This window comes from Callorhinus ursinus, unplaced genomic scaffold, assembly GCF_003265705.2.
Source record: "Callorhinus ursinus isolate GAN/ISIS: 27379988/994484 unplaced genomic scaffold, GSC_fseal_2.0 scaffold885, whole genome shotgun sequence".
NCBI lineage: Eukaryota > Metazoa > Chordata > Mammalia > Carnivora > Otariidae > Callorhinus > Callorhinus ursinus.
Genome location: NW_027397940.1, coordinates 3,738 through 15,196, shown reverse-complemented (window position 1 = coordinate 15,196; position 11,459 = coordinate 3,738). Strand labels below are relative to the sequence as shown.

At 48.8% G+C, this 11,459-nt stretch overlaps 1 long non-coding RNA gene across 1 annotated transcript; it reads right to left on the bottom strand.

The window, feature by feature from the left end:
- Window positions 1–4,618: 4,618 nt before the first annotated feature.
- LOC112819199 (uncharacterized) lies at window positions 4,619–10,843 on the bottom strand. Its single transcript, XR_012377418.1, has 3 exons — window positions 9,381–10,843; window positions 7,632–7,778; window positions 4,619–4,975 (listed from the first exon to the last, which is right to left on the bottom strand). It is a non-coding gene; the product is annotated as an uncharacterized lncRNA (long non-coding RNA).
- Window positions 10,844–11,459: the final 616 nt, after the last annotated feature.

Genomic DNA, 11,459 nt, shown 5'->3' with positions numbered 1-11,459 from the left:
AAAGCATTTGACAAAGTACAGCATCCTTTCTTGATCAAAACTCTTCAGAGTGTAGGGATAGAGGGTACATACCACAGTATCATAAAAGCCATCTATGAAAAACCCACAGCAAATATCATGCTCAATGGAGAAAAATTGAGAGCTTTTCCCCTAAGGTCAGGAACCTTAGCGGCAGCGATGTCCACTATCACCACTGCTAGTCAATACAGTACTAGAAGTCCTGGTCTCAGCCATCAGACAACAAAAAGAAATAACAGGCATCCGAATCGGCCACGAAGAAGTCAAACTCTCACTGTTTGCAGATGATATGATACTTTATGTGGAAAACCCAAAAGACTCCACCCCAAAACTGCTAGAACTCATACAAGAATTCAGTCAAGTGGCAGGATATAAAATCAATGCACAGAAATCAGTGGCATTCCTATACACCAACAACAAGACAGAAAAAAGAGAAATTAAGAAGTCGGTCCCATTTACAATTGCATCCAAAACCGTAAGATACCTAGGACTAAATCTAACCAAAGTGGCAAAGAATCCATACTCAGAAAACTATAGAATACTCATGAAAGAAATTGACGAAGACACAAAGAAATGGAAAAACATTCCATGTTCATGGATTGGAAGAACAAATTTGTGAAAATGTCTATGTTACCTAGAGCAAATCTACACATTTAAGGCAATCCCTATGAAAATACCATCAACTTTTTTCAAAGAAATGGAACAAATAATCCTAAAATTTGTACAGAACAGAAAAGACCCCAAATTGTTAGAGGAATGTTGAGAAAGAAAAGCAAAGCTGGTGGCGTCACAATTCCGGACTTCAAGCTCTATTAGAAAGCTATAATCATCAAGACAGTATGGTACCGGTATAAAAACAGACACATAGATCAATGGAAAAGAATAGAGAGCCCAGAAATGGACCCTCAACTCTATGGTCAACTAGTCTTCAACAAAGCAGGAAAGAATATCCAATGGAAGAAAGACAGTCTCTTCAACAAATGGTGTTGGGAAAATTGGACAGCCACATGCAGAAGAATGAAACTGGACCATTTCCTTACACCACACACAAAAATAAGACTCAAAATGCATGCACAGCCACACTGCTCTGGGTTTCAGTCTGGAGGGCTGCTTTCCCTGTCACTACACATGTAGTGAGAAGAAGGATCCAATGTTCATAGCAGCAATGTCCGCAATAGCCAAACTGTAGAAAGAGCCAAGATGCCCTTCAACAGACAAATGGATAAAGAAGATGTGGTCCATATATGCAATGGAATATTACTCAGCCATCAGAAAGGATGAATACCCAAGTTTTGCAGCAACATGGATGGAACTGGGGGAGATTATGCTAAGTGAAATAAGTCAAGCAGAGAAAGTCAATTATCATATGGTTTCACTTATTTGTGTAACATAAGGAATAGCATGGAGAACATTAGGTGAAGGAAGGGAAAAATGAAGGGGGCGAAATTGGAGGGGGCAGATGAACCCTGAGAGTCTATGGACTCTGAGAGACAATCGGAGAGTTTTAGAGGGGATGGGGGTGGAGGGATGGGTTGGCCTGGTGTTGGGTATTAAGATGGCACATATTGCATGGAGCAAAACAATGGTGTTATACGAGAACAATGAATCATGGAACACTACAACGAAAACTAATGAGGTACTGTATGGGTACTAACATAATAAAATTAAATTAAACCTAAAAAAATAGTCTCAAAATGGATGAAAGACCACAATGTGAAAGGAATCCATCAAAATCCTAAAGGAGAACACAGGCAGCAACCTCTTCAACCTCAGAAACAGCAACTTCTAGCTACACATGTCTCCAGAGGCAAGGGAAAGAGAAGCAAAAATGAACTATTGGGACTTCATCAAGATAAAAAGCTTTTTGCACAGCAAAGGAAACAGTCAACAAAACCAAAAAACAACCAACAGAATGGGAGAAGATATTTGCAAATGACATATCAGATAAAGGGCTAGTATCCAAAATCTATAAAGAACTTATCAAACTCAACACCTAAAGAACAAATGATCCAATCAAGAAATGGGGCAGAAGACATGAACACACATTTCTGCAAAGAAGACATCCAAATGGCCAACAGACACATGAAAAAGTGCTCAACATCACTCAGTATCAGGGAAATACAAATCAAAACCACAATGAGATACCACCTCATACCAGTCAGAATGGCTAAAATTAACAAGTCAGGAAATGACAGATGTTGGCAAGGATGCAGAGAAAGGGGAACCCTCCTACACTGTTGGTGGGAATGCAAGCTGGTGCAGCCTCTCTGGAAAACAGTTATGGAGGTTCCTCAAAAAGTTGAAAATAGAGCTACCCTATGACCCAGTAATTGCACTACTGGGTATTTACCCCAAAGATACAAATGTAGTGATCCGAAGGGACACATACATCCCAATGTTTATAGCAGCAATGTCCACAATAGCCAAACTATGGAAAGAGCCTGATGTCCATCGACAGATGAATGGATAAGGAAGATGTATATATATACAATTGAATATTATGCAGCCATCAATAGGAATGAAAGCTTGCCATTTGCAACGACATGGATGGAACTAGAGGGTAGCATGCTAAGCGAAATAAGTCAATCAGAGAAAGACAAGTATCATATGATCTCAATGATATGAAGAATTTGACAGCACAAGCAGGGGGAGTGGCAGGCAGAGGGAGAAGCAGGCTCCTTGCTGGGCTAGGAGCCTGATGTGGGACTCGATCCCAAGACTGCAGGATCATGATCTGAGCCAAAGGCAGACACTTAACCAACTGAGCCACCCAGGAGTCCCTGAAGCCTGTTTCTACAGACCCAGAACACCAGGGCCTGGGACCAAGCGAAGTGTGCAGTAAGTTATCACGTTTGGTTCCTCTCCTGACTGGCTGGTCCCATTTATAGATTCTGATAAGTCAGAAGCTGGACACGAACCAAGCTTTGGTTAAAAGAGGGTCCTCACCATAAATGCCCACAGGGTCTAAGCCTAAAAGGTGAATCAGTGAAATGTTGGGTGAAAGACAACGGGAAATGGAGGGGATTCAGGCAAACAGAACAGCATAAATCCTATCTCAGTGGCAGCTGATTCTCACCTCACCGAGAATGTAAATTCAGTACTATCACAGCCTTGCTTTTTAAGGAGAAAACAGAAATCCAGATTTTTATGTGCAAATGTCTGAGTTTTAAATGTCATCAATGAATCTAAGTTTAAAAACAAAACAAAACCATGAGAAGCTAACACCCCAGTTCTGAAGGCCACATTCTGTCTGCAGGGGCCAGCAAATCCTGGCTTAGACACGGTATGCCTTCAACAGGTGGGATTTAGCTCTGCAGGAAGGCTCAAGTCTCCGTGGTGACTAGGAGGAAAAGGGTGTGAGCTGGTGGAACAGTGGGCAGGGCTTTCTCCCCAAGGATCTCCTTCCACCCGAGACAAACCAGTCCAGCAGCTGCTGCCCAGCAGAAGCATGGCCATGGCTCTGAGGGCCTGGGAACAGATCTCTGAAGTTGCTGCTGTCAGATCCCATTGCCCTGGCCCTGGGGGCCAGCACAGCCCAGCACACTGAGGACCCCAGGTGACGGTGCTGCCGATACCTACCACATATGATGGGAGTAAATATGGCCATGCCTCTGTACTGCTGTTTAGAAATGTTTTGTTCAAGATGAGCCCTCCAAAACTGGGGAGAGAGTAGAGGGTAAATGGTTAGTTTACCCTTGTAGATGACCTGGTACACCTCTATACAAAATGTTTCATCAGCCTGCCTTCTCAGCTTAGCAAACACTTTCCTGACCCCTACACAAAATATCTGTTGTAGCCAAGCTGGTCTCCCCAGTGTCCTCTGCACTATGCGTGCTTGCTTCTCCACCTGTATTCTGAGCCTCAGCTGTTTCAGAAGACCCATCAGATAATGTCAGCCCATTAAAAACAAATGACAAACTCCCCTCCAAGGCCTCTTAGCTGGCTGGGCTCTGCCACGTGACGCATGCCCTGAAATGTAACTGAAATGCTAGTTTCCTGAGCAGAAAATGGAACCTGCATGAGTATCGTCCCATGCTGCTTGTTCTCAGAGATGCCACAACAAGACCTCACTCCCACCAGCCCCTGTAGTTTAGCAAAGGCTGCCCTGCCGCTATAGCCCTGGAAAAGTTAGACCAGTTTGTATAAGGAGCCCAGGAGCTTTCTGGAAGCAAAGACACCTAGCTCATAACTCCTTCTCCCTGAGATTCAAGTTTAGGAAAGCACCTCAGAAAAGACTGGGGTGGCCCCTGTCCAGGTCTACTAACAGAAAGGGCTCTGGAGGATCAGGTTTCAAGGGTAGAAGACCTGAGATGAGCTGAAGGGCCCAGGGCCAATAATCCCTCAGCCTCCCAGGTCCCACCAGCAGCCATGCTATAGAAGTGGTGTTCACAGAGGCAGGTAAGGGGCTCCCTACAGCCTAAGCAGGGGTCCAGGCCAGTGAGAGCTCTGGCAGCATGGGAGCGGGAGACCCAGTGTCCTGCAGCGCCATGAGGGGGCAGGGAGTGGAAGCACTAGTGCACCCATCTGATGTTCCCAGGTTGGCTCTGCCTGGCTCTCTGGTGCTCCTGCAATTGTAAATAGGGCTGCCTCTCAGAATAAGTAAGGCCTAAGGTTCCTGGTGAGAGGGAAAGAGATGAAGAATAAAGAGGTATGACTCAACCAGCACCAGGACTTAAGGGAGGAGCCCACAGCAACCATGAGTGCCGCCCTCACTCCAGAGGTTCTGCAGCTCTCAGGCCACTCTCCTTGTCCACAGAAGCCACGGGTGGTATGTGAAGGGAGAAGTTGGTGGCAGCCTTCGCTCATGCTCACCTGCTGATGACCATCGCTAGGATGATTGGGAACCACCCAAACTTCAGGATCTTCATGATGGGTGGGTTCTGCTTGGCAATGAGGACCCAGATGGGGATCAGGGCCATGAAGCTAATACACAGCAGCGGCGTCAGATATCGATTGTCTGTGGGGAGAGGGAGGGGACACATGCCAGGGCACATGAGCATGGCCTGCTGGGCCATGGCCTGGGTTGCAAAGGTGAGAGGTGGGCAGAGAGCTAAAAGCACTAGAGGTCTGAGGAGACACTTCTGTCCCCAGCAGCTTAAAGTGGGCCAACCTAACATACCTCTCAAAGAATTTGTACCATCTCATGAAGCAACTGGAAAAGCTCCTCTTTGTCCTCAATTCCTGTCACTGTCCCCTTCACCTTTCTTTTTTGCTATTTTCCTGACATAAGTACCCTCTTCCATCTCCTCCCATGCCAACCTAGTTATTATTATTAATGGTGGCATTTATAGGATTGTGACCATGGGCCAGCACCATGCTCAGCATTTCCCAAGCACAAACTCATTTCACATTCTCAACTACCCCTCAGATAGGCATACTACAGTGTGACGAGATGGCCCACAAGGACTCGAGCCAGCATGCAGAAATCAGGGCTAATGCCAGAGTTAACTAATGATGCCAATCCTGCTTCTGGCTGAGGCCAGCCCAAGGTGACCTCCTTGGCATCCATGGGTCTCAGGGCCCAGAACATGGCCAGCTTTGCAGCTACTCATGCCCATGTCATTTTCTTGCACTGGTGTGAGTCATGAAAACACACCTGAATGTGGGACACCTGACTGTACCTCGGGTCCGGCCAGGGCCCAACACACACCAGCACCATTCCCACTCACACTCTTCCTGCTTATTCTCTGTGTGTCACCTTCCAAATGCACACAGAACAAGACACCAGCTTTCTCTAGAACTGTCTTCTCACCCCTTAGCCCTGCTTCCAAAGGGCAGGCTTAGGCAGGGTGGTGCATGCCCCTCTGCAGAGTGGGCCTCAGCACTCAGAGGTGTGCAGGTGGGTCTGCGCCCCACACCCCCTTTCTCTGAGCAGCATCATTAGGAGCATCTCCCACTTGTCTTTCTCTGCACTAGGCAATTACGGTCCATTCCTTTCCTTGAGCAACTACAAGGAAGGGTGGGCCACAGGTGCCCATGGTGGGCTCCGGACAAAGTGCTCCATGGCAGAAGTGGCCAGCCTCTTCACCATCCCAGGAGATGAGGGACAAGCCCAGCAAGCCCTAAGCACGTTTTGAAGGCTCTGGAAGGCAGCAGCCTATAGGGGCACTACTTGTGGGACAGTTTTGCAGGCCAGTTGTTCTAGAATGACTTGGAAGCCCTGACAGAGGTTCCACCTCATATTTTCCCACCACCATGATGAGTACATCCCCCCGCATATGGCTTGTCTTCCCAACTGCACTGACAGGTGACACAGTCGTCAGTGAAGATTTATCCGATACACACCAAGCCCAGTGAACCCCCCAAGCACACCCAAGGTGTAGTCACAGTCTAATTTGAGAGATGGACAGCCCAACACTACTCAACGGCTAGTAAGTCATGTGTTGAAATGCGCACTATTTCAGTAGGGGTACAGCAGGGTGGAGAGGAAGGGTCTCGGGACACCTATGAAACTCCATTAGCCAACCCATACACAAATCTTATTTTATAAATTCAGTTTGGTTTAAAAGGAAAATTAGGTCATCTTATCATTAGATCTTCACTACCACTTACAGGAACTTTGAGAATCTCCCAACCATTAAACATTGGTGGCAAGCATATCCCGGGGTGGCAAGGAGCCAGGCCCAAGGCTGAGAGGGAAAGGTTTCCAGGGCCTGAATACTCTAAGTGGCAGGTACTCTGTCAGTATGCTTCAGATGCCATCATGGAGATGCTGGGTGATCTCTCATGGTCCTGGGTCCACATTCCCACGGGGCAATGCTAAGCTGGAGCTTCAGTGCAGCTGTGCCTTTGTCCAGGCATTTTCTCCAATGCTCCCCACTGTCCTCTTCACCATCTGCACCACTCACTGATGCCACCTGCCCCCCTCCCAGCACTCAGGGTTGTGACCATGCTCAGAATCCACACTTACTAGATCCAAACAACTGCAGGTGGCCAGCTTAGGTGGAAAGTAACAACTGTGACACTCAGAGGGGAGTGGTCAGCTGTGGAAACCTAGCAGGTGAGAACCATCTGGCAAGGGGGATGCTGCCTGGTCACACTGCCCAGGGCATGAACAAACCTCGGTACTCCCAGGACACACCTGGGGAGACCCCTGGTGGGGTCAGGGCCTCTAGCCGTGAAGGCCCATCATACAAGATGTGTGACTGTCTCCCTCAGCTGCTGACCAGGGCACCGGACCACCTTCTGAGGAGCCCTGGGCTCCTCACACCTTTGGAGGGACCATATGCTGCTGCTGCCCATGGCTGTGACACTGCTGCTTGGGAGTCCCTTCCTGGGTGGTTTGTATGTGTCCAACGTGAACTGCCTTCCCATGGAGCTCTGTTAGCCTCCAGTCCTCCCTGGCCTCCCCGTGCACCCCTGTCCTAAGGGGGACACAGACAACATATCTGTTGACCGGAGTGGTTGGGAAAGCTTCAGATACCTGCTAGAGAACACCTCAAATCTGCTGAATGACCTCAGGCTTTGCCTTGGGAAAAGTAGGATTTCTGACCCCACAATAGACCCCATAGGTTCCTTTCTGTGTGAGGGTGCCTGATCTGAATGCTGTGGGCTGGGTGCGGATATCATACCCAGACCTGCTCGTGGCCCCCCCCTTCTTGGGGCACCCCTACCTTTGTGTTTGTAGAAGAAGCTGCTGACAAAAGCCAGAAGGGACAATGTAGTGAGGTCTCCCAGGCTGGCAGCAATAGGCGTGGCAATGTTGTCTGGGTTGAGCCCGAGCTTCAGAGCGCCAATCACTATACAAACCATCAGCATTCCTGCGGAGAGGAGACAGAGGAAACTCAAAGCACAGGATGAGAAGGTGGCCGTGAGGCTGCTCAGTAATGCCTCGATCCACATAGCCCGAGCCTGGAGCCAGGCTGCCCTGACACTCAGTTTCACTGCTATGCTGGAGCCTGAGAATCAGGCAGTGGCAGTGGGAGGTTGGGGGGGTGGACCCCTGTGACAGGCTGCAAAGAGCAGCCTGAAAGCTTTGATGATACACTCAAACCCATGGGGGAGATAGCAGGGAGTTGACTCCCGGCTCCCCAACACCTGGGACTACAGACATGAAGCTCACAGCCCCTCACTGCAGGAAAGAGGACTCCAAAACTGCTGTGAACGATGGAGTCCCAGGGGCAGGGCATGGCCTCTTGTGTCCACTGGAGTCCCCAGGGAAACAGGTACCTTGGTGGGATTAGCAACGCGAGAGGTTTGTTAGGGGCAAAGACTGTGAGGGGGAAGTTGGGGGCAGGGGAACCAGGAGAGCCACAGGATGGCGCACAGCACGCCCAGGGTGGGAGAGGGGGAGGGGAGGAAGGGGAAGCAGGTGCAGACTGCACTGAAGTACTTTCAGTGGGGCCACATCTCTGGGGAACAGGCCCATGTTGGGAGCCCAGCAGGGCCACCACTAGGTGCAGGCAGCAGGTGGCCTCTGCCAGTGGGGCTGGGGTGGAGTTTCAGGTGCTGCACTGGAGACCTCCCCAGGGCCTACTTCCCGTCTTGACCCTGTGTTCTAAGGTGATAGTCATGTGTCATCTTCTAGCCCTCGGCCACTGCCTAGGACTTAAACCAACCAACAGTGTCACATGTGCATCTTTAAGAAGACACTTTGTATCTTGGCTATTGATGTTTTAACATTTTACTCAGTATTCATAACTCTAAACAAAATTATTATTCTCACCTCAATGCCATACTAATTGGCCACAATTTGTGCCCTGTTTCATGACCAGGTCATAGCTGCTTTCTCTTTTGAAATGTCAGTCCTAAGTGAAGTTGAGTCTGCACAGCTGGTGGTCTGGTAACAATCCCACAGGGACTACACAGACACCACCAGTTTGAGAGCACCTACTAAAATCCACCAGCACCACCACCACCACCACCTGGCTTTACAGCAGAGTCACATCGAGGTCACACAAGGAGCCACCAGCAATGTTTCTGAACTTCTACACATCTCTGGACAATCCGGCTATGTCCATGCTGGTGAGCTCCGCCCCCTCTCTGGGCCTTAGTTTCCTCATCTGTAAAATGGGGAGTTAGGAATGGCATTCTCTACAGGGCCCCACAGAAACAGAACTGTCCTCCTGAATCATCTGATGGTGCTGTTTTCATTTTATTTTTTATTTTTTTTAAAGATTTTATTTATTCATTCATGAGAGACAGAGAGAGAGAGAGAGAGAAGCAGAGGGAGAAGTAGGCTTTCCACGGAGCAGGGAGCCCGATGCAGGACTCGATCCCAGGACCCTGGGATCATGACCTGAGCCGAAGGCAGATGCTTAACGACTGAGCCACCCAGGCACCCTGATGGTGCTGTTTTCAGAAGAGACTTCATGTCAAGCATCTCCTGGGCTCTAATTCTCCAGAAGGTGTGGCGTACTCACCCTGCGCTTCCGTTGGCCAGACTGGTACAGGTATCTGGCCAGGAGCACACTCCTACCCAGGGAAGCGCAGCTTGTGAATCTCCTCCTGGGTTTCTGCACTTTTACCCTCCCTCCTGATTATATACACTAGCACAGGAAGGAACAGAATTCACCACATAGCCCGCCACATCATCTTACAGAACACTGAGCTCAAAGGGGTTTTATGAGCAGTCAGATGGAGGACAGAAGTGTAAATGCAAATCCAATTTATTGTTTTCACTTATTCCTTCTTGTACTTGCACATGGTTTGCAAGAGACACTCAGACCAGAAGAGAACCAGAATAAAGCCCATTCATTCAGCAAACATTTAGGAGCTAAAATATGCCTATTTTAGGTAATGAAAATAACCATCAGATTAACATAACAATAAAAAATTTTTTAAAAAAGAAAAGAAAATAACCATCAGGCTCTGCACTCACACAGTAAATGCTTGTTGGGCAGAGGAACAGAGAGTGCACAAATAAGTGAACAAGAATTTGAAGTAAACAAACAGGACATGAAAAGAAAGCATGACTGTGAATGGGGGGCTACCCTAGACACTTGGCCCTTTGTGCTCGTGTATGGATGTCTCACTGCACCAGAATATCAACATCACAGAACGGTGCAGTCACTCACCAGAGCATCCCTAGCACTGGAACAGTGCCTGGCACGCAGCAGACACTCAGTAAGTACTGAGGAAATGAGCGAATGGGTGACATTCTACAGTAACTGCCTGGCCACTGTCATGCGTGAGCTCATGTCTGTCAATGCTTGTGTCTTCCCGCCTTCTGCAGACACATAGGAAGCAATTGATGTGTGGCAGGCAGTGTGACAGGAACAGAACTGGAGAAGCAGGGCCCCTGTCTGAGGTGCTGACATTTTAGCAAGGAAGTGAGACAGAAAATGAATGAAGAAAGTGGATGATTACAGATTTTCACAAGTGCTCTATAAGGAAAACAGGTGCATGGCGCAGAAGAGCGTGGTGGCAGCTGCGGAGAAGGGTGGAGGATGGAACGTGTGCAAGGGCCACCTGCAGAGATGAAATTGAAGTTAAAACCTGAGCCTTGCTCCCCACCATGACTGCAGACTCCAGATCCCACCACAAGCCCATATGCAAGCCATGCTTGAGAAATGTTTAAAGACTAACTGAATGAGTAAGTGAATGAATGAATGGATGGATGGATGAAGAAATGAATGTGTCTACTGAGCAAAGGCCAGTTCTTTAAACAAGCAGAGGGAAGAAATGTGGAGTCAGCAGCTCGCTCTGGCACACACACCCTGCCTAAGAGTAGGACTCATCATCTTCCCTGCCCACCTTTAAGGTGCGTCTTGGTAACCCAACAGGCTTTCCCCCAGCCCCTGGCAGGATATATGAGGCTCCACCATTAGTGCTCCCATCTTTCACATCTCAAGGAATTGCAACACAAAGAGCTGAGAGCAGACCACTGAGGAAGGGGGGCGGAGCAAGCTGGGGGGGGTGGTCACTGGGGTGGGCGCACAGCTCACCGAGGGCAAACGTGGCAAGGAAGGTGGTGATGATGCTACTGGCACACAGCAACTCCACCTTTGCCACATCTAACTCCTCCCTAGACACAGCGCCCAGCAGCAGGGCGGCCACAGCAGCCAGGAGCCCCACGATGGTGGCCTGCACCTGTCAGGGCAGAAATCAGAAATGTGAGGAAAGGTGCCACTGACCACCATCACTCCTCCCTGCCTTTCACTCTGCCTCCTCTGTGACCTTGAGAGGTCAGTATGTCACTCACCACTACCTCTCGTCCCTTACCCTAAAGTCTGCCAATGGCCCCTCCAACCTGGGAAAAACAAAGACTAACACCTTGCTTCAATCCAACTCCCTTGAAAACTGTTGTTTTCCTATTCTGCAACTAGCTCAATGCCATCTTGCTTCACGAAATCTTCATCTTCTACTCGGCCCTTGGCCAAAGGCCACCAGTCTCTTGACTGTGGCTCCTCCCACAGCTCTAGGCAAAAGTGCTCTCCAGCTGTACAGACAACCAATCTCCCCTGCAATGTGGAAACACTCCATGATCCACAGCTACACCT